This window comes from Schistocerca nitens, chromosome 1, assembly GCF_023898315.1.
Source record: "Schistocerca nitens isolate TAMUIC-IGC-003100 chromosome 1, iqSchNite1.1, whole genome shotgun sequence".
Lineage (NCBI taxonomy): Eukaryota > Metazoa > Arthropoda > Insecta > Orthoptera > Acrididae > Schistocerca > Schistocerca nitens.
The window spans coordinates 1,207,732,608-1,207,757,246 of record NC_064614.1 but is presented as its reverse complement, the minus strand read 5'-3'; positions in this window follow the sequence as shown (position 1 = coordinate 1,207,757,246).

Here is a 24,639-nt window from a genome sequence, read left to right as displayed (position 1 = left end):
CTGTGTGTGGAAGTGTGATTCAACGTACACATCTGGCACGGTTCTTCCTCAATACGACAAGATATTTTAAGTACCATTTATACTGAAGTAATGAAAAAAATAAACAGAAATACTATAATTGCACATAGAAACCAGAAATACAGTCTAATACAAGAACACGAGCCAGATGCTTTGTTGACTGAACCTGTCACCAAGAGGCATTATTGTTTAAGACATTGAAATAATGAAAAAAAAAGGAATTTTTTACCTTCATATATATTGACGAAAAGCACACTCTGATCATTACAGCATCCCCAATCCAACAACATCTGGTGTCTAGCCCATCAAAACAATACTACAACATCTGAACAAGCACTCTCCATGGGAAATTCTCAACAACGACTCACCACTGCTACATCTCAACAAGCACTGCCTACTGCTACTTCTCAATAAGCACTGCCTCCTGCTACTTCTCAATAAGCACTCTCCACCACGACTTCTCGACAAGAACTGCCAGTGGAGGCGGCGGAATAATACTCTTTGGCGCAATCTCTGGCGCTGTGGCTCAGTGTAGCCACCTTTCAAAGTGCAGGCTGTCCATTTCACCATTTTGCCAACCACAGTTTTGTTTTATATGAATACTTGTCTTTCTTTGGTTTTTTTGTCAGTTTTTAGTAGGGAACCAGAGCTGGCAATATTTAGTCGACTGTGTCTCTTTGTAGTCTTCTCAAGCTACTGACAAAATTGTAAAGTTTAGAATAAGCCGATTCAACAAAAACACACATCAAGAAAAGTTTTGTATCACCTCGGTTCCGAGAGTTCCGGAACTTGTACAGAAAATTTGAATAGAGACCAACATAAACACCATTTCCGCCCTTTTTATTGATCATGAAAGCCACAGATTGCATGTTGTACCACCATACAGAGAGATAGTGGTCCATATTGCTGTTCACACCGGTACCTCTAATACCCAGTAGCACGGCCTCTTGCATTGATGCATGCCCGTATTCCTCGTGGCTAACTATCCACAAGTTCATCAAGGCACTGTTGGTCCAGATTGTCCCACTCCTCAACGGCGATTCGGCGTAGATCCCTCAGAGCGGTTGTTGGGTCATGTCGCCCATAAACAGCCCTTTTCAATCTATTCCAGGCATGTTCGATAGGATTCATGTGTGGAGAACATACTGACTACTCTAATCGAGCGATATCGTTATCCTGGAGGAAGCCATTCACAAGATGTGCACGATGGGGGCGCGAATTGTCGTCCATGGAGACGAATGCCTCGCCAATATGCTGCCGATATGGTTGCACTATCGGTCGGAGGATGCCATTCACGTATCGTACAGCCGTTACGGCGCCTTCCATGACCACCAGCGGCGTACGTCCGCCCCCCAAAACAGCAGAGAATCTCCACCTTTCTGCACTCGCTAGACAGTGCTACTAAGGCGTTCAGCCTGACAGGGTTGCCTCTCAACACGTCTCCGACGATTGTCTTGACTGAAGACATATGCGACACTCCTCGGTGAAGAGAACGTGATGACAGTCCTGAGGTGTCCATCGACATGTTGTTGGGTCCATCTGTACTGCGCTGCATGGTGCCGTGGGTGCAAGGAAGGACCTCGCCATGGACGTCGGGAGTGAAGTTGCGCATCATGCAGCCTATTGCACGCAGGTGGCTGCACGAAAAGCATTATTCAAGATGGTGGCGTTACTGTCAGGGTTCCTCCGAGCCGTAACACTTAGGTAGCTGTCATCCACTGCAGTAGTAGCCCTTGGGCGGCCTGAGCGAGGCATGTCAACGACAGTTTCTGTCTCTCTGTATCTCCTCCGTGTCCGAACAACATCGCTTTGGTTCACTCCGAGACGCCTGGACACTTCCCTCGCTGAGAGCCCTTCATGGCAGAAAGTAACAATTCGGACTCGATCGATTCGTGATATTGACCGTCTAGGCATGGTTGGACTACGGGACAACATGAGCCATGTACCTCCTTCCTGATGGAATGACTGGAACTGATCGGCTGTCGGAACCTCTCCGTCTAACAGGCGCTGCTCATGCATATTTGTTTACATCTTTGGTCAGGTTTAGTGACATCTCTGAACAGTCAAAGGAACTGTGTCCATGATACAATATCCACAGTCAACGTCTGTCTTCGGGAGTTCTGGGAACTGGGGTGATGCAAAACATTTTTTTGATGTGTGTAATTAAAACAACGCCGTAACCTCTCGTGCTCACTTGCCCTTCTCCACAGCTCAGAGAACCCCTTTGCTCAAATACAAGGAGAGAAGTATGCCTTATTTGTCAATATACAAGGGTTGGACAAAAACATCGAAACACCAAAAACACAACACACTGCCCGTGCTTAACAGGGTGTAGAACAAACGATGGCATTCAAAACAGCTTGCAGACGTCTCGGAATGGACAAATTCGGGTTCTGTATGCAAGGAGATCTTACACCAGGTAACGATGACGAAGCTGGTTAGCGATCATGCACCCTTCGCTCCAAAATGGTCCACAAAGCTTCAGTAATTTTGAGATCGGGTTTTTGTGATGGCTAGGGGAGTTGCGCCAATTCATCGTGGTGCTCACAAAACCGGTCCTGGACAATACCAGCTGTGTGAACTGGTGCCCTGTCACAACAGAACAAAGCGTCGCCACTGGAGAACTAACACAGTACCATGGGATGGACCGCATCGGCCTAAACTGTCACTTAATCCTTGGCAGTAATACGACTTTGTAGATTTATCACAGAGGACACGGAATACCATGATATCGTTGGCCAAATCATCACAGAACCGCGGTCCCCGACGTATCACCCTTGGAATTCAAACTCTACCAGGATTTGGAAACAGTATGAATCAAGACTCATCCGACCAAATGGCTTCCTTGCATTGTTCCAAAATTCGTATTTATGACTTTGGAACCATGTTTTACTGTCACGGGATTTTGCAACACTGTTGTATGCTTCCGCAATTTTAACTCGCCTTGCAATTCCTTAACTTCTGGAGCTCGCTTCGTGAAGTTTGGGGGCTGGCTGAAAGGGTTCATGAGTGCGACATTCAGTTCTGAGGCGACTTTCACAGCCGTCGTCAACTTATTTTTCGTCACAATCCTCTTCAATGACCGTCTGTCACGATCATTCAATATACACTTACGTCTGCTTTGAGACTTAGCTGATGGTGTTTTCCCGTTTTCTCCATACGCACTGCCTACTGAAACACCAAACACTTCGGTTCTCGCCGAGCGAGTTGGCGCAGTGGTTAGCACACTGGACTCACATTCGGGAGGACGACGGTTCAATCCCACGTCCGACCCTCCTGATTTAGGTTTTCCTTGATTTCCCTAAATCGCTTCAGGCAAGTGCCGGAATGGTTCCTTTGACAGGGCACGGCCGACTTCCTTCTCCATCCTTCCCTAATCCGATGAGACCGATGACTTCGCTATTTGGTCTCTTCCTCCCAAATCAACTCACCCATCATGTAAACTAAAGTGCAGCTTCGGCTCTCTCGGTTACGGAAGGTCCACCACAAGACCACCAACAATTTGCCCATTATCGAATTAACTTAGCTTCTATGTAACGCACTCAGAACTATACAGAACACTGTTCTGACCACGACTGACAGTCGCAACGTATTGAGAAGCTTGCACGGGTGCCGTTCGTGATGAAACACAACAGTGCAACCTACTGGTTCGTCTAGCATGTGAGTTCAAGCATACATTTCTCTTGGTGTTTCCGTATTTTTGTCCAACCACTGTAAAATTCAATAATGGAGACAGCGAATACTGCGATTAATGGATCTTCCACAATGAACGCTATTAGATCACAAACACAATTTCTTCATGTTTTTATTGCCTTTGTTATCAACTGCCTGCCTGCTTTTTGTACTGAAAGTGGATCACGAGTGTGATTTCCTACGTGCCTAGGAAGAAAACATGATTACTCCCTGTTGTCAAAAATTTGGTGTTACAGTTCTTCTTCGGTTAGAGCATCCCCAACGCTGTATATCTCACTTTCCTGTAATGTCTCAATCTAACGTTGCCATAAAGTAGGATTGTCTGGCCTCCTTTCAGCTAATCTTCATCTGTAGCATCACTGTCCTACGTATCTAACAGCGTTTTGCAGTAAATAACTTTTCTGACCTAGTTTGAGCACTACTATTTTCATCTCGGGAACGGCCTTGCCGCAGTGGCTACACCGGTTCCCGTGAGATCACCGAAGTTAAGCGCTGTCGGGTGTGGCCGGTACTTGGATGGATGACCATCCAGGCCACCATGCGCTGTTGCCATTTTTCTCGGTGCATTCAGCCTCGTGATGCCAATTGAGGAGTTACTCGACCGAATAGTAGCGGCTTCGGTCAAAGAAAACCATCATAACGACCGGGAGAGCGGTGTGCTGACCACACGCCCCTTCTATCTGCATCGTCAACTGAGGATGACACGGCGGTCGGATGGTCCCGATGAGCAACTTGTGGCCTGAAGACAGAATGCTTACTTATGCTCATCTCAGCCGCCAACTACGAGGCGACGTAACCAGACGCACTTTGGCAGGAAATGCCCTGTTCTCCATTAAGGGGAAGTTGCAGAAATTGAACACGGGAGTTAGTGGACCCTTCCTCTACATTTTTTGAGTTGCGGAGATCTTGTCTACCCCACACCGTACAATTCGTTCGATGGCGTCCCAGATATTATCAAGAGAATTAGGGCCAGGCGATCTGTGGTGCCATATAATGACCATCAATGAGTGAACTGTTCCTCAAGTTACCGTACAATACAGCTGTGTGGAGCTGAAGGCGGACAAACGGAACCAAATGGTCGGATAGTGTGTTTCAGTTCGCATGTTCAACGACGATGTCAGGTGCTTCATTGTGATATTTGTTGTCACTGTGACAGGAGCGGTCGCGGGATGGCCGCCAACGAAAACGCTTTGGGACGAAAGGGGAACGGTAAGCGAACAAACAAGGCGGACGAATGGGAATGGATGGACAAGCACTACGACAAACAACCGAGCAAGACACCAAGATCAACAACAAAGTATTAAGCAATGGGTCATTAGAGAAGACCTCACGAAATCAAAACAACGTCCACTCGTAAACGGGAAGTAAGCACACGCAACTTAAACACGATGTCTGTAAGCGAGATATCAACCGACTCAATGCGAATACCAGACTGCCTCGTTGAGGGGACGGACAATCAGAGACTTAAATGGTAACATGGCGAAAAAATCGTGGAACTTAAAATATAGAACAAAGGGATGATGATGCTAATAAAATACATATGAAGCAGACAGGTAAAATAATAGACAGACAATTAAAAAAACACAGTGACAGTCTGGTTTCTGATCGCAAAAGACATAAAATTCACACCCAGCGACAGCATGGTTTCTGTTCGCAACACTTTGGAAAGACGAACAACACTGAACATTCACTTGAACACTGCACTAAAAAGTTGGCAAATATGACATACCACAGCCGAGAGCAGGTGGTGGGAAACTGGACAGGTGACGGGAAAATAAAAGGGGGGGGGGGGAAGGAGAGTAAAAACGAAAGTGGGAGGGGGGAAAGGAGCCAATGGAGGATAAGGACCCATAAGAGGGGTGAGGGGTGCTGGGCAGATGGGACAGGGAGTGGGGAAGATAGAGGAGGGGAATACAAAAGGACTTGGGGGGGGGGGGGAGAAGGGAGGCAGGGACAGGTTAGGCGGGGAGAAAACAGGATGGAAGGGGGGTGGGGGAAGAGGGAGCCAGGGAAAAGGATAGAGGAAAGGAGGGGGGGGTGAGGATCAGAGTTAATAGGAGGGATAAATGAAGGGAGAGAGGGCATCATCCGGGAGGGGGAGTTGATGGAAGCCACCTTGGGAAAGGAGATGAAGGGTGTAGAGATGAAGGGTAGGGGGGACACAGCAGTGAAGGCGTGGCAGCGGGCGTGGATGGGAGAGGAGAGGAGCAACCAGGGGTGAGGGGGAGCAAGGCGGCGGGAGGCGTAGAGTATGCGGAGATGTTCGAGGAATAGGAGCAGATGGGGGAAAGGAATGAGGTCATAGAGGATCCACGTGGGGGACGGGAGGCGTATACGGAAGGCGAGGCGGAGTGAATGACACTCAAGGATCTGGAGGGAATTATAGAATTTGGGGGGGGGGGGGGGGCGGGGCAGCCTCGTTGAGTGAGAAGCAGCCGCCTAAATACACGACAGGGTGCGTCGCTATTGGCTACTGGGACCACGTGCTCCTCAGTGGCGCCCTCAAGTTAGACTCGGGGCCAGGAGCGTGCGCAGCCACGGCTTAGGGCGCGACTGCTGCAGAGACCTCTAGTGGTCATCGAGTTCCATGCCCCTTGGCGCGGATTCGAAACAAATGGTTCAAATGGCTCTGAGCACTATGGGACTTAACAGCTGTGGTCATCAGTCCCCTAGAACTTAGAACTACTTAAACCTAACTAACCTAAGAACATCACACACATCCATGCCCGAGGCAGGATTCGAACCTGCGACCGAAGCAGTCGCACGGTTCCGGACTGCGCGCCTAGAACCGCGAGACCACCGCGGCCGGCGGATTCGAAACCCGCGGCGCTCGGTACCAGAATATTCTTTCCCATGGGAGCATCAGCCTTATGGAGAGACCTCTACAACCTGTCCGCACTTTTCCTTGTTGGCCAGGAGCATGCATCGCCTCGCGGATTTTTCGGGGCAATTGTAATCTGCTATCGGTGTGGGACAAAGCGAGGTGCGACTCATCAGCCAGGGCGAACTTTTTTTGGTAACTCTAGCGTTCGATAGCTGTTCCCCCGCTCCCTTGTAAGTATCTGCGTCCTGAGATGTCTAGCGAGCAAGTGTGGAATGTGTGACACGGACACAACCGTTCCTCACAGCAGTATGGTCGCTCACTGATGTTTCCCATTACAGAATCCAGGCACTATGATCTGACTGTCCGCTCTTACACTCTGCTGCTCACGAATGTTGGTCATTGAATATGAGTCTGTCGGTGGTGGTTTCCTCCGAAAGTGGATACAGAATTAAGAGAGGGGCATTGGGAATGCTTGATGAGTGCAAGACGTCGGGGATGAGGTGTTAACATGCATCGGATTCACGATCTGGCTACCATCAAATGCGATGAGACTTCTGGATTATTTCGCTCGTCTCTTGTTCGACTGCAGCGATCATTGGCAGTACAATAACTAATGACGTTCTAGTCACGTAAAAAGTTAAACTACTCATAATGTACGTATTTGGCGGAACACAAGCCGCACTTTCTCACCAAAATTTGTCCACGAAAAATCAGAGTGCGATTTATTCGCGCTGTCCTACAAATATCGATAACATGTCGCGTTACAGCAACTTTAATTGTGGTACTCGTATGTTAGTTCTAAATTGGCGACAAAATAGCTATAGTTTGGGTACTGTATGTGAGATAGCAATGTACTCGTGTTTGTTCACGACAGGAAAGCGACAATATTTCTGTAATTAAATCATTAACAAACTTCGTAATTAAGTGCAGATATGATGCAAATTTCAAAATCGGAGATTATCATAAGGTGCGGGAAAGAAAAACTTTTGTCAATCTATAATCTATTCGCCTGCCGACATGTTCCACCCAAATACATTTCAATTTCATTACAGTGGTAATTACGTAAAACATAACAGCGAAGATTGCTTTAAAAAGTAACCCCAAACGAAGTTCACCTTTAATTCGCTAACATCACAGATATCGCTATTTGTCTAGCCATTAAGAAAACATAAAAATCCAGTCCTCGTACAGAACCGTCTAAGTGGAGCGTATTAATTTTTGTCTGTACATCAAAGCCTTCTACTGTTTTGTATTTCGTTTCCCTTAGTGGTTTCAAACATATTATCTTTGTGACGTTTAAGAATAAAGGGGAAATTTCCGAAACTAGTTATGTCTGAGATGAATAATATATTTGCGGCCGTTTTCAGACATTTTACATAAAATATTGAAATTTAATCAGCCACGTAAGGCAACAGGAAGTTCATCGGCGTGTTGAATAAGAACCTACAGTCAATTCTTCTTTTCCATTCGAATTCCATGACGCATTTGTAATTTTCTTGTCTGTACTGGAAAATCCCACCACGTAACTCTCCATTGTTTGCTACGTATCTTTCTTGAATATTTTTAGCTCGAAAGTCCATGTCTCACTCACATAGGTGAAAATCGGCTATGAACACTGACTGTAAATTTCCCGTCTTCGACAAACCAGAACACTGGTTTTGAAAATTTTATTTGATTCCCAAAAGTACTTTACACCATTTGTACCCTTCTGTTTTTGTTCTGCTCATCTCAGAATCGATGAGTAGTAAGCACAAGAAGGGAAATGAGGGTTTGACGTCCTGTCAACGGCGCCGGTAAAGACAGAGATGGATTGAGATTGGGACAAAAACCGGAATGAAATACTTTTCAAGGGATCACACCATTGTTATACCAACTAATGCAACACTTGCGGGAGTATTTCATTTCGATAACTGTGCGTAAGCACGTGAAGAGAATGTCGTAGAATGATGCGAATTCCATTGCAAATAAATTGAACAACTAACACGGCTGAGCGGAAAATTAATATGAAAAACCAAAGGAATCTGCCAGTCTGCCTATGGCTATCACTGGAGCACGACTGACTGATTCTGCCGCCGAATCGCTGCTCGACGACAATATGAGCCTCGCAGATGGGACTTCATACAGGTGCTGCGCTTTCCACTGTAACGATGTATCATACGTCTATCCAGTAACATCTCCTCACTGTGAAATTGCCTTACACGCTTATTGCTTGTCACCGCACATTATAGTCCAAATACATCAGTGTGTCCACTTGAGGAGTTACTGTACGCCGTCTCCGGTGGATGATGCAGGTATCCTCCTGAAATGGATAGTTTCACGTAATTAAACGGCTTCCCCTAATATATACACCATTCTGACAGCAGTCCACACCGAGGACTTCTGAAGCACCTTCGAGAAAGTGCTCATCTGCTACACAATCTTGACTACGAGGGGTGTCCGTAAAATACGGTTCCCAATTTTTTTCACAGTGTAAAACACGTTAATTTATGAATGCGTACATTTTTGGAAACTTCAGACCTTAATCTATTTTTCTACATATTCGCCACTGAGGTCAATAGATTTTTGCATGGGGTGTACGAATCAAAATGTTCAAATGTGTGTAAAATCTTATGGGACTTAACTGCTAAGGTCATCAGTCTCTAAGCTTACACACTACTTAACCTAAATTATCCTAAGGACAAACACACACACCCATACCCGAGGGAGGACTCGAACCTCCGCCGGGACCAGCCGCACAATCCATGATTGCAGCGCCTAAGACCGCTCGGCTAATCCCGCGCGGCGGGGTGTACGAGCTTTTTAATGCCCGAGTCAAAAAAATCTGCCGCCAAGCCTCGCAGATACCTGAGGACCGCTTCTTCCAGCTCTTCTGTGTCTCTGAAATGCGTTCCACCCAGGTGTTTCTTCATGTCAGGGAAGAGATGGTAGTCACTTGGGGCTAAGTCCGGGCTGTAGGGTGGGTGTTTGACAATACTCCATCCAAATTTTGCGATGAGCTCGTTGGTGGCCTTAGCGGTGTGCGGTCGAGCGTTGTCCCGATGCAAACGCACCCACTTGGACAGCGTACCCCCTACTCTTGTTTTTAATTGCACGGCGCAATTTTTGCAGTGTCTGGCAGTATCCGACAGTGTTGATTGTTGTGCCGGTGGGCAAGAACTCGCACAACAATACCCCCTTCCCGTCCCAAAACACTGCTGCCTTCACTTTGCCGACACTTTGCGTTTGTTTGAAGTTTCGCGATCTCTGGGTGCTTCCATTGTTTGGACTGTTCTTTGGTTTCGGGTGTGCGGTAGTGCACCAAAGTCTCGTCTCCAGTGACGATGGAGTCGAGGTAGTCATCGCCTTGAGTTCCGTCATCTTGAAGAAGTTCTTGGGCCGCTTCAACGCGTTGACGCTTGTGGTCTTCGGTCAACATTCTTGGCACCCACCTCACGCAAACCTTAGCATACCCTAGATGCTCCGCCAAAATCTTGTCAATAGAGGTTTTTCTGACATCAGGGATCATTTCGGAGAGCTCGCGAACCGTCACTCTTCTATCTGAGAGCACCGCTGCCTCCACTTTTGCGATTGTTTCGACAGAAACAGATGGGCGTCCGGAACGCTCCTCATTATGGACGTCAGTACTCCCGTTCTTGAACTCTCTGCACCATTTGCGCACTTGTTGTACGCTCATACACTTGTCTCCATAGATTTCGCATAACTGGGAATGGATTTCTGCAGGCGCAATGTTTTTTGCAGACAGGAAACGGATCATCGAACGCAGCTCTCACCTGTCGGGCGAAGCGAGGGGGAGATCCATCACTTACCACTGCCAAGCCAAGACTGAGCTCCGCAGGCAGCTCGCTAGGGAGGGGATTCGGAGTGGGGGAACGAAGGTACACTACAGAATCGCGGGATCCACGGTAAAGCCCGTCTCACACGGAGCAAGGTTCGCCGCAAGTTTGCGAGATGGCGTGCATGTCTGCCGGCTTGTAGGCAAAGGAGCCGGCTATCTTCCATGCCGAAGCTCTCCCACGGTGCAAGATCGTCAGCTAGTTGTGTTGTGATCGGCTGCATGTTGTATCTAACGAAGATGGCTGCTTCAGGTAAAGATGTTCAGAGCAAACTGGCGTTTTTAGCTGTTTTGGTGCTAAACGGTGCAGAAATGCATGCTAATGAGAGAAGAAGAAAGAAAGAATGGACGAAAAACTGGATTAAGAGGAGAAACGCTGGAAAAAGTGTGCTCTCCATGCTTCATAAAGAGTTGAGGTTAATTCGCATAATACCTACTTTTGTTTGAGAAGTATCACCATTTCATTACTGTTTGATTTTATAAATACACCAATAATGACTGTTATATACGACTTTATTTTATAGGATAGAAGATAGTAAATCCTTTGCAAATTTTATACGAATGGATGTACTGGTATTTGCCTCTGCACGCAAGTGTTTATTATAATAGTTTGCGCTTTTCACGACGTACAGACACTGTTCTTCCCTATAAGAACATATCAATGCTTCAATCGCTTCTTTGGATCACTGCCGTGCCATTATTTAATAATTATAGGAACTTCCTAACGCACCTCACAACAGCAGAAAAGCGACTATCAACAAAGGCTTCCCGCCCAAGCTTTCCACGTCTGACGTCACAAACGAAACGCCTCATGATTGGCCAACGCAGGTAGCACGCAGGGAACCTTGCAAGAAAAATAGCACCGGACCTATCCTGGAAATCTTACAAGGTTCCCGGCAAGGTAGCCCTCTAGCAGACGACGGAGCCGGCAAGGTAGCCGCCGCGCGAGCCAGCAAGGAAACTTACAGCGAATCTTGCTCCGTGTGAGACGGGCTTAACGGTGCTTTTCAGGTCTGAAGCGTCATGGGAACCTTATTTTACGGACAACCGTCGTGGTACTCGTATAATCGGTGATCAAAAAGTTTCTGTTCGAAGGTCGTTCACTGCAGAATCGGTATGCCAATCATGCAAAATCGCCATGAGCCAGTTATCCCACGGACGCACCAGGCTGGAGATATCCGTTTGGTAAAACACCGTGTCGTTCTGCGTGAAGAAGTCCGTAATTGCCAGCTGCACGTCCTAGTCGATCGTCCTAGGGATCGTCGAGACTTGCAGCCGACCTGGGTAGCGCGGTGGTTTAGCACACTGGACTCCCAATCTGGAGGACGACGGTTCAAACGCACGGCAGGCCATCCTGATTTAGGTCTTCCGTGATTATCCTAATCGTTTAAGGCAAATAATGGGATGGTTCTTCGAAAGGGCACGTTCCCTTCCCTTCTCCATCCTTCCCTAATCCGTCTCTAATGACCTCGTTGTCGACGGGACGTTAAACACTGGTGTCCTCCCCCTCGACACTTCCATGCCTTTTCTACGGGACTGAAGGCGTGATAACCGCATGGGGAAAGACCAGGGCTCTAGGGCAGATGCTCGAGTGTCTCGAACGTGATTAGGCGTAACTTCTGCTTCACAACATTTACAATATGTGGGCATCTTTTGTCTAATGCCGTCTAGCACACGACTTAGTGCACCATTTCACAACCGTGATTTTCGACAGACGTGCTGCACCATACACATTCTTCGTTCTTCATTCTTCGACAGCCAGGAAATGAATAACAGCAAGTTGGTCTTGTCTCGCTGATTTTCGTAATGACGTCGCTATAGTTCACGTTTCCGCCCCCCACGTCGAAAAGAATGAATACCACACATATCGGTACTTATAACCCGCAATGGAATCGCGCCACGTTACGTATACTCTGCAGCAACGCCCTCAGACGGGAAGTATTTGATAGCCCCTTTTCTCTTACTACAGTTCTGAGTGTCTCGAAAAGAGGTCATAAGTTAACGCCATGAAATGTAAAACAAGAGTAATGGAATGCGTTTAAATCAGGTAACGCTGAAGGATTTAGATTATAAGATACTGGACAGTTTGGATAGCAAAATCGCTGCCGATGGTCCAAGTAGAAGGGATAGTGAAAAGCAGCCTGGCTTCAGCACGAAAAGCATTTTTGAAGAAGAGCAATTTATAACCATCGATATCTATCTATAAATATTATAAAGTCCTCCGCCGCGTTTTTCTGTCTTAGGAACTACTGTAGGAAGTCGTCCTGGCGTATATGCTTGTGCTATTCGTATGAAGCCTGGACGGGTCACTAGGCTAATATAAATTTAAGTGTTAGGGAGTGAAACAGAGCCGTGCTGCGGCTCGCGTTGGTGCTGTTCGTAGGTTTCCGCCCTGTGTTGGAGGCCACACCGTATCCTTTAATTGGCATGGTTGCGGTTGTTTATCTTCTACTCGTCTTCACTGGTGCCACTCGTTTCGCATGCGTTACCTGTCCGTTTGTAACACCATGGCTCTAATGCTCTACTAATTTATTTTGCTTTTTGTTTATTTAATGTTTCATCATTGAGCTTCGGTAAATGTGTTTGTTTGAATCGATAACATAAAATTGTATACTCCTTTCTTTATACAAACTTTGATGTCATAATTTGATTGTATGCTGTGTAGCATAGCTGTCGTTTACATTCTTTGTCCCATTTGGAGGGAACAAAACTTACTGCATATAATTATAATCCTGTGTGAATAATTTTTGTAGACATGTTAATATGTGCAAAGGTTTTGTCTTATTTAATGTATTTGTTTGCTGTTATGTAAACTGCTGATCCTCACTTAGGGCTCTTAGTTATTCTGTATGTAAAAGGTGTAGGGGTTCCCCTCGGGAACGGAACAGCGCAACGCGCGCAAAATGTGGTTGGCATAGGTGGAAAAGGTGGAACTGATAGTCAGTCGGGGACGAGCAGTCAGTCAGAGATGAGCTACGAGTCCGTGCACTGCCGTGTAAAAGTTGCATAGTGCTGGTTTCGAGAGAGGCTTTTCTGTTATTTTCCAATGCCTCGGATGGATGGATAAATAGCTGGGCTATTCTGGAATTTGTACCTATCTTCGCCACCAAGAAATGACAGAGTCCAGCAATTCTGTCTGCAATTCAACCTACCAACATGCAGTTGCCACCACATTGCGCAATCATTGCAACGTCGTATTGTAAGGATGTACAGTGAAGGATCAGCTTAATGGATGTGTTATTGTGCTGAAATATAAGGTAATGTGTATCTGAATTTATGTACCTACCTTGATTTTTCTCCTCATCATAACACCTCTCAGGGTCCTCTCCGTTTGAACAAAAGTGATTACCGAGTGTCCTTATTGAAAGTACGTTAAAACTCAGTTTGCTAATTAATGCCTGTTGGACAGAGTAAAATTAAAGTTAATGTGGCAAGAGAGTGAGTTAAAGTTATTGATACTTGCCGAAATAATTTTCTTAGTAATACTGCTTATTAAAGTGCTGTTGCCAACTGCAAAATTAAAAGTTCTTAAGACTCAGGCTGATAAAGTTTTGCTTAGTAAATGATCACATTACTGCCTGTTGTAAATCGCAGAAAGTGAGTCAGTATCCTACATAAATGTTAATTTTATGTCTCACGGTAGTAAAAGTGGAAAACTGCATAGTAGGAAATTATATGTTCATGATTACTAAGTGTTGTCTCTCTTGTGTGCATATTAACAGTATAAAGACCACTCAGTTTGTGTAAGCCTTGAAAGTGATAGTGTTTTCCTGTACGTGTTATAATTTTGCAAATAGTTTGTGCTGCTCCAGTTGTTAGCTTCAGTCTTAAAACATATGTGTGTCAGAGTTCATTGCACTCGCGTGTGGCCAAGTCTAGGTTGTGTTTGTCCGTTATAGTTACTTATACCTACTTTCTTAAACGAGAATGTTAATCATTCTCTTGCCTAGTTAGGCTGGCGGCCGTTTTCTTTATCAGTTGAACAGTGCAGATAGGCAAAATTTTGTTTGGTACTGTTCAAATATTTACGTAATTGAATGACTTTCATTTCCGATAAGCCACTTCCGTTAGGTACAACACGGTCAACTTAACAAAATTCCTCCCAGAGGGTAACACTGCTCTGCTGCTTTGTACCATAATTGCTTTTACAAAATAGTTTTATGTCATAACCTGTTTCTAGCATTGAGGTTATGGTGCAGTAATAACAGCAGACGGGTAGTGTTATACGTGGCGCCGCGTGACAGGACGTTGTTCGATTTGCATCTACATGCGGAAAAAAATTATAAGTAGTTAGCATTTTACAAATATCGAGTGAACATAAAACGTCCAGCGGCACGAACCTGTACATTATTTGACAGAACGGATAGTAAAAGTTCAGTCTAGATTGAAAACTAAAGGTATCAGTACTTAATAATAGCTAAAATGGACAGGGAACTAGAAATGAAAATAAAGTTAATATGTCATATGATAAAGATAACTTAGTATCGGTTTCGTGCGAAAAGACTTTATTAAAGAATAAAAGGGAGACAGAAAAGGCGAGTGAAAAGGGAAATATTGGCACTGTTAATGATGTGTATGAGGTAAAGGACGTAGATGTGGGGGAGGTTATGATGAATAAAAAGGAAAGGGAGGTAGAATATGCCACGCAAAAGACGTGTGCACAATTAAAAATAGGTAAAAATGATGCAGAGGAGGACGTTAGTATTCATGACATTATAAGCAGTGCAGATGAAATTATTGTTGATGGAAAGTTGCTTAATGATTTTAATGCAGAAGGGTCTGGTAGGGATTTTGCACGATTACCTGAAAATGACAGCATGGAAGAAAATGAAATGAAAGTTATCGAAGTACATGACGATTATACTAAATATGAAATTAAGGCCGAAATCGTTCAAAGTGATATAACAGAAGTGTCTGACTGTCCAAACGATGTGCATTGTTTAGAAAATGAGTCGAAAAACGAAGTGGCTGTAACATCTAGTGATAATCTGCTCCACTGTTTAAAAGTTGCTTTCCTGCTCGAATCTAATGACGAAAATGAAATCAGTGATAGTTCAGATGATGAAAGGTATATGAATACAGATAAGAATGAATGTACTAACTTTCCCTGTTGTTCAAAAGTAGCGTACTTAAGTGAACCTGATGGCGAGGAAGAGAGTAGTGATGATTCCAGTGAGGATGAATTTTCAGGTGTAAACGAAAGTGAATATATATTTACTGAAAGAGGGTATGAGAAAATTAGTGACATTTTTCCAAAGAAAGATACAGAAAGTAGAACTGGGCCAAAACCGAATGAATTATTCAGTAATGTAACACAGGTGCATAATTTGCAGGAACCTCCAGATGATACTGTACTGGGGCAAGCCTTAACAAATGTTTTAAATGAGTGTAAATTACAGGAACTAAAAGAACCACCTGATAAAATGATAGCAGAACAGGAAATGTTGTACCTTGCTAAAGATTTTGAATTTCCAAAACCTAAAAAGCCACCTGATGAAACAAAACGTTGGCAAGATCTGAATAGCATAGTGAAAGACGTAGAAGATAGGAGGCCTAAAAAGCCACCAGATTTAAGTCACTGTTTTTGAACCATAAAAGACTGCCTTGTTAATAAAGAGACTGGGGGCAGGATGCTGTATGTATATATATTGTTAAAATAATGCATGACTTTATTATTATTGTATCTGAGTGTTACCTGAAAGTTAATTTTTGTTTTGTTGACCTTGAGGCCTGGGGCAGGTTGTTTATCTATTGTACTGTTCTGTTTGACTTAGCTTAGGAGCTGTTTATTTTCAATTGAATACTTATTGTTGCCAGCCTATTTATGAGAATAGGGGCATGTAGTGTAGCAAACCTGAGAACTTTGTGAATAATGATGATTATGGTTACTTTATGAAAGTGTAAAGAACTCTACAAGAAAATAATTTATTTCTAATATAACTAAAAATCAGAAAGGGCTTATGTTTGCAGTATGTGGTTTACTTAAGGAGACATGTCCTCAGATGAGGGTTGTTAAGCCTCAGGGGACATGCGCTCTTTGCATTGTCAGGTGCCTGACGAGCACCAGGGACCCAAGTCGTTGCCAGCACTACTTCCATTTCTTTTCGTGCTGCCAACCTTCCTCTTCATCATTCAGAACTTCTACTATCTTCTTTCCTTCTTCTCTATCAGAATAAACTGAAAAGTGTGGAAATAATGTAAGATACTGTGTATTGTTTGAGAAGAGTAATGAATAATTAAAGTGGGTACACTAGAAAATGACCAAATGAAAGTAAGTATTGTGGATACTGTAAAGAGAAAATATAATGAAAAAGTAATTGGAAAGAGAAATATGGTTGAGAAAAGGTAAGAATAGTGAAAACAGGGTAAATGAATAACATATTATGCCTAAATGTAAATGTTTTTGAAAATAGGGATAAATATGATGTTGAAAAACTTCGTGTGTTAAAAAACTGTGGAGATGAACCTGGCTAATGTGTGTAAGATGGATAGGAGATGTATATGTCTAGTGCCACTAAAGGCAAAAAGCACTTGCAATAGGATATAAAATTATTGTCCTGGACTTGATATATGTAATGACCTAACTGTGTGTGGAAAAACAATGGTAAAGGAGTAGTAAGAAATTCTTAATCCTGTCTTGATCCCAAGTATGACATTTGATTGTTTCTTGATTAATGTATATGTTACCTGGTGTTGACATTTGAAAAGAAATGGTTTTGTTGCCAGTGTCTAATTACTGTTTCAAAGTTGCAGGTTTTATATTTTGTACCATTAATGCAAATGTTACCAAAGATGTGACGTAATGATGAAAAACACCAAGATGATGACAATAAACTGCTCAAAAGTATGTTGTTGGGCAGTAAAACAAGACTAAACAACAAAAATGCTGTAGTCCTGAAGTTGAGGGCTACCAAATATGCTGTGTTGAGCAGTAGCCAAAGGACTTGCCATTGTGGGGCAATGAGCTGATAAGTGGACATGAACTGCCAAACCTAGAGGATGGGGCAGTGTGTCAAATTAAAAATCTGTATTTTAGTGTGCTTAATGTAAATTGTGTTTTTGTGTCTAAATGTTTACATATAAAGACTGCCAAACCAATAGCGGGCAGAATGTGTAACATAAACTGCTAGTGCTGAGGCAAGCAGTGAACGTAGTTAGGTTTATTGGTCAATGTGTTATGAACTGACTATTCTTTCTGAAGTCAGTGAAAATTTATTATAGAATATATATGGAGTCTTATTCAGATCAATGTAGATGTTTTTGATGCTAGGGTTTTTGGAATAACTTAAAGTTTTGGACTGTCTGTTTTTAAAATAGAGCAGTGATGATTAAAGATAGGGTCTGAATAGGTTAATGTGTTTATGTGCAACAATCATTTTGGACTGCTATTAATGAAGAGCAGCTTTAAAGTTAATTGTTTTGAGAAAACCTTGAAAAATTACTTTTGTATTTAAAGAGTCAGTTGGAAAAAGTTCTCATAGCTGTTTGTGTAAATATTTGTGCATTGATGGATGCAAACTGAAATTTTCAATATTTCATTAATTGCTGAATCTTGTAAAATGTACTATGACCATTAACGTGCTTGTGTGTCTGAAAATTTACATTCCTTCAAAAATATTGAAAGACAAATTTCTGCTTTGTTGAGTTAAAATGTTCTGTTCTGTTATTTATGTGATTATTACTATTTTTTTTGTTTGAAGGCCATACCTATTCTACTAATGTGTAGATTATTTTGTGTACTGTTTATCTTTTATTTGAACTGTATATGTATGAAATGAACATGCTTAAAGACATCTTGTGTAACGGTGCAAAATTAGTCTCCTTCAAACAGTGTGGGCATGAAAATTATTTTAGATGTCTTATTATGGAAATGTTTTGGAAGAAAAGTAGGAAATTTCTTAAAATATACTTTATATTTGTAATATGTGTAATTTTTCTCCCAACTGAAGTTGGATGGTATAATTTTTTTTTTCTGTAGCCAGCACCACTTAGGTGTTATAGATGTTTCCTTGAAGTATCCCTTACAGGAAACTTCAACGAAACATGGGGCATGTGTAACACCATGGCTCTAATGCTCTACTAATTTATTTTGCTTTTTGTTTATTTAATGTTTCATCATTGAGCTTCGGTAAATGTGTTTGTTTGAATCGATAACATAAAATTGTATACTCCTTTCTTTATACAAACTTTGATGTCATAATTTGATTGTATGCTGTGTAGCATAGCTGTCGTTTACATTCTTTGTCCCATTTGGAGGGAACAAAACTTACTGCATATAATTATAATCCTGTGTGAATAATTTTTGTAGACATGTTAATATGTGCAAAGGTTTTGTCTTATTTAATGTATTTGTTTGCTGTTATGTAAACTGCTGATCCTCACTTAGGGCTCTTAGTTATTCTGTATGTAAAAGGTGTAGGGGTTCCCCTCGGGAACGGAACAGCGCAACGCGCGCAAAATGTGGTTGGCATAGGTGGAAAAGGTGGAACTGATAGTCAGTCGGGGACGAGCAGTCAGTCAGAGATGAGCTACGAGTCCGTGCACTGCCGTGTAAAAGTTGCATAGTGCTGGTTTCGAGAGAGGCTTTTCTGTTATTTTCCAATGCCTCGGATGGATGGATAAATAGCTGGGCTATTCTGGAATTTGTACCTATCTTCGCCACCAAGAAATGACAGAGTCCAGCAATTCTGTCTGCAATTCCACCTACCAACATGCAGTTGCCACCACATTGCGCAATCATTGCAACGTCGTATTGTAAGGATGTACAGTGAAGGATCAGCTTAATGGATGTGTTATTGTGCTGAAATATAAGGTAATGTGTATCTGAATTTATGTATCTACCTTGATTTTTCTCCTCATCATAACACCTCTCAGGGTCCTCTCCGTTTGAACAAAAGTGATTACCGAGTGTCCTTATTGAAAGTACGTTAAAACTCAGTTTGCTAATTAATGCCTGTTGGACAGAGTAAAATTAAAGTTAATGTGGCAAGAGAGTGAGTTAAAGTTATTGATACTTGCCGAAATAATTTTCTTAGTAATACTGCTTATTAAAGTGCTGTTGCCAACTGCAAAATTAAAAGTTCTTAAGACTCAGGCTGATAAAGTTTTGCTTAGTAAATGATCACATTACTGCCTGTTGTAAATCGCAGAAAGTGAGTCAGTATCCTACATAAATGTTAATTTTATGTCTCACGGTAGTAAAAGTGGAAAACTGCATAGTAGGAAATTATATGTTCATGATTACTAAGTGTTGTCTCTCTCGTGTGCATATTAACAGTATAAAGACCACTCAGTTTGTGTAAGCCTTGAAAGTGATAGTGTTTTCCTGTACGTGTTATAATTTTGCAAATAGTTTGTGCTACTCCAGTGAGTAGCTTCAGTCTTAAAACATATGTGTGTCAGAGTTCATTGCACTCGCGTGTGGCCAAGTCTAGGTTGTGTTTGTCCGTTATAGTTACTTATACCTACTTTCTTAAACGAGAATGTTAATCATTCTCTTGCCTAGTTAGGCTGGCGGCCGTTTTCTTTATCAGTTGAACAGTGCAGATAGGCAAAATTTTGTTTGGTACTGTTCAAATATTTACGTAATTGAATGACTTTCATTTCCGATAAGCCACTTCCGTTAGGTACAACACGGTCAACTTAACAAAATTCCTCCCAGAGGGTAACACTGCTCTGCTGCTTTGTACCATAATTGCTTTTACAAAATAGTTTTATGTCATAACCTGTTTCTAGCATTGAGGTTATGGTGCAGTAATAACAGCAGACGGGTAGTGTTATACGTTAGTGGCAGCAGCGGCGGTTATCGATATCTAGTAACGGTTGTCCTATCTTTGGGGCGACGTCGTTGTTTTTCCGTGTCGTGTAAGTGTGGCGGTTCAGTTGGGGACTCAGGAGGAGGCAGGTCCGCGCAGTGCGCGGGCACGCCGGGACCACAGGCGGCGCGCATAGACTGCCTGATGGAAGGGCTGTGGTCACGAGGGTGCACGACCTCGTCGTAAACCGGGTCCAGCAAGCTTTAAGATGAGTGCATTTCAATTCAAGTAGAGAAACCTCCACGATTGCGACATCTCGCGGTTCTCCAGTGACTTGGGTTCGTGCTGCTGCTCGCAGTGTCGCCAAGGCGAAGAGCAGCGAGTGGAGTGCTTGGGGAAGACGCATCTGATCAGTTTCCCTCGACTTCTTATTACTATTTACTGCGCTCAACTGGTTACAATTTGTTAAGTTCAACCAGCGGTAATTTTCCTTGCCTGGTGGCCGCTAACGCCCCAGTTACCTGCCCTTGGAGGTTAGTATATGTAACGGTAGTGTACATTTCCTCGCCTTGCCGCTGTTGTCCGTTGTTCTGGACGTTGTGCAGACCACCGGTTCCGGCTTTGGGATATTGTTCCATCCTTGCATTTGGTTTATCGGACGTCACGTAGCTTCAGCAAGCTTATCATTAGTCATCGTTAGACTGCCACTAGTCTGAGTTACCATCATAAGAAGTGAATGCAACTCTTGGCTGCCTATCTCATCGCCCGCGAAAGTGTTTGTTGCCAGACCTCCTCAGAGGTCGATTTCTGGAGCACGGTCTCGATCAGTTGCTTGTTTTTAATTAACTTTTCCTATTGTATTTGCTCTTTTACAGCAGGTTTCAAATTTTTTAAAATATTATTACCGTTCCTGAAGTGTAATGACTTCAGCCGTTATTTTCGTCATTTGCTTTAAAATTCTATCTGCTAATTGTATTTCAGCAGTAAGCCTTAAAACCTTAATTACTGCCATTCCTGGCGTCTGATGCCGCCTGCTGTTTTCGTGGCGACTTGCCTTTAATATTTCAGTACTTGTAATTTGTAAGTTGCAGCGAGTTTTGAACAGTTCTTAATTTATTGCCATTCCTGGCGTGTAAGGCCTTCTGCCCACATCACAGTCCCTTGCTTTTAAAACATTTTCTGTTGTACCTGTATTTAATGGTGATTTGATAAACTGTAACTCACTCAAAACACTATTATTTACAATGTTGTTTAATCCTTCATTAATAACGTGTGGTACTTTTTTAAATTTATTGTTGAGTCTCGAGTTACTGGTTTAAAATAAATTGTGTGTAACTGTAAAAGGCAACCAATAGCAACTGATTACGGCGCCGTCCACAATCGTAACCGAATCCTGGCTTCCCTTGACAACCAGGTTTCAGAAACGTCGACGATAAGCACTTCAGACAAGAAGAGACTCGAGGCTTTCGAAATTTGGTGCTCTTGGAGAATGCCGAAGATTAGATGGCCAGACAGAGTAACTAATGAGGAGATATTAAATCGAAATGAGGAAAAAATAATATCATGGCATAACTTTATCGAGGAACGGGAACACTTGGTAGAATGCATCCTGACACATGAAGGTATCGTCAATCTGGTAACCGAGGGAAATGGTAGGATGCGGAGGGGGGGAGGGGCGACAGTTATAGAGGGAGACTAGGGAACGAATAAAGTCGAATGGAACAGTGACCCGAAAATATAGAACAAATTTCTTTTATTCCACGTCTGTGGTCTCAAACATGTAGGTCCTCAGACTACCGGTTTCGATCAGCAATGACCATCTTCAGATTTGTTTTATGAAAACGTCCAAATATGCTGGAGCCATAGTGGCATCGTCAAAGTACTAGTGCTGCTGACAAGATGACTTTTGTGCATACTATTATTTATATATGTGCGACGATGCTGGTGCTGATTGAAGTTTTTAACGATGCCACTATGGCTTCAGTATATTAGGACATATTTTTATAAAATAGATCTGTAGATGGTCATTGTTGACCGAAACCGGCTCTCTGAGGACCTCCAAGTTTGTGACCATAGACGCGAAACAAAAGATGAAGCGGCTCGCACAGGATCGAGTAGCGTGGAGACCTCTACAATTCGTTTCATGTCACTTGAAGTTAACAGAAGAACACGGCGCTGCTGTCATAAGACCTGCTACGTACGTTTCTCTAATTGTATTGCCAACTAGTGTAATTATTTTGTTTAACCTCCATAGAAAAATTATGTGGTCTTACATTTAATAGGCACATAGCACCTAACAGTTTGTTCGTGTATAATTAGCTGTCTTGAACAGCGTGTCTAACAAGGGGAGGCCGCCAATTGTGAAATTCAGATTCGATTCATACTGCGCATAATAAAAGCTCATGGCCAGAGGTGTAATGTGGCAAAGCACCAAGATGCACTTCTCAGCCGTTGTCGAGAAAATCGACAGTTAAAAGAAACCGTTGCGGTGAAATACTCTCTACGACTAATAGTTTTCTAAAGCGTCGTGGCGCAGCGGTAAGCGCTGGGGTCCGTAATCCGAAGGTCGCCGCATCGAATCTCGCGCCATGCGAAATTTTTTTATTATTAGTTTTTTGTAATTCATATATATATATATATATATATATATATATATATATATATATATATATATATGTTGTGGCGTAACAAGACAGCCACGCCACCCGGAAGTAGCCGAAAGGCACGCGCTAACTCACGTAGGCCAGAGATAGGTGTGAAACAGGATACGTAATGAATGCTATAAAGAAAAGTACGTAGCTCCTGGAATACTTAACTTTAATCCATCCTTTTGGTACATCGCTCTTGACGATACAAGTGAGACTCTTTAGATACAAGCTATGTAATGCTAATGGCGCCTTGCTAGGTCGTAGCCATTGACTTAGCTGAAGGCTATTCTAACTATCTGCTCTGCAAATGAGCGAGGCTTCGTCAGTGTGCATGGCTAGCTAAGTCGTCCGTACAACTGGGGCGAGTGCTAGTAAGTCTCTCAAGACCTGCCGTGTGGTGGCGCTCGGTCTGCGATCACTGACAGTGGCGACACGCGGGTCCGACATGTACTAATGGACCGTGGCCGATTTAAAGCTACCACCTACCAAGTGTGGTGTCTGGCGGTGACACCACAATATATATATATACACTCCTGGAAATTGAAATAAGAACACCGTGAATTCATTGTCCCAGGAAGGGGAAACTTTATTGACACATTCCTGGGGTCAGATACATCACATGATCACACTGACAGAACCACAGGCACATAGACACAGGCAACAGAGCATGCACAATGTCGGCACTAGTACAGTGTATATCCACCTTTCGCAGCAATGCAGGATGCTATTCTCCCATGGAGACGATCGTAGAGATGCTGGATGTAGTCCTGTGGAACGGCTTGCCATGCCATTTCCACCTGGCGCCTCAGTTGGACCAGCGTTCGTGCTGGACGTGCAGACCGCGTGAGACGACGCTTCATCCAGTCCCAAACATGCTCAATGGGGGACAGATCCGGAGATCTTGCTGGCCAGGGTAGTTGACTTACACCTTCTAGAGCACGTTGGGTGGCACGGGATACATGCGGACGTGCATTGTCCTGTTGGAACAGCAAGTTCCCTTGCCGGTCTAGGAATGGTAGAACGATGGGTTCGATGACGGTTTGGATGTACCGTGCACTATTCAGTGTCCCCTCGACGATCACCAGTGGTGTACGGCCAGTGTAGGCGATCGCTCCCCACACCATGATGCCGGGTGTTGGCCCTGTGTGCCTCGGTCGTATGCAGTCCTGATTGTGGCGCTCACCTGCACGGCGCCAAACACGCATACGACCATCATTGGCACCAAGGCAGAAGCGACTCTCATCGCTGAAGACGACACGTCTCCATTCGTCCCTCCATTCACGCCTGTCGCGGCACCACTGGAGGCGGGCTGCACGATGTTGGGGCGTGAGCGGAAGACGGCCTAACGGTGTGCGGGACCGTAGCCCAGCTTCATGGAGACGGTTGCGAATGGTCCTCGCCGATACCCCAGGAGCAATAGTGTCCCTAATTTGCTGGGAAGTGGCGGTGCGGTCCCCTACGGCACTGCGTAGGATCCTACGGTCTTGGCGTGCATCCGTGCGTCGCTGCGGTCCGGTCCCAGGTCGACGGGCACGTGCACCTTGCGCCGACCACTGGCGACAACATCGATGTACTGTGGAGACCTCACGCCCCACGTGTTGAGCAATTCGGCGGTACGTCCACCCGGCCTCCCGCATGCCCACTATACGCCCTCGCTCAAAGTCCGTCAACTGCACATACGGTTCACGTCCACGCTGTCGCGGCATGCTACCAGTGTTAAAGACTGCGATGGAGCTCCGTATGCCACGGCAAACTGGCTGACACTGACGGCGGCGGTGCACAAATGCTGCGCAGCTAGCGCCATTCGACGGCCAACACCGCGGTTCCTGGTGTGTCCGCTGTGCCGTGCGTGTGATCATTGCTTGTACA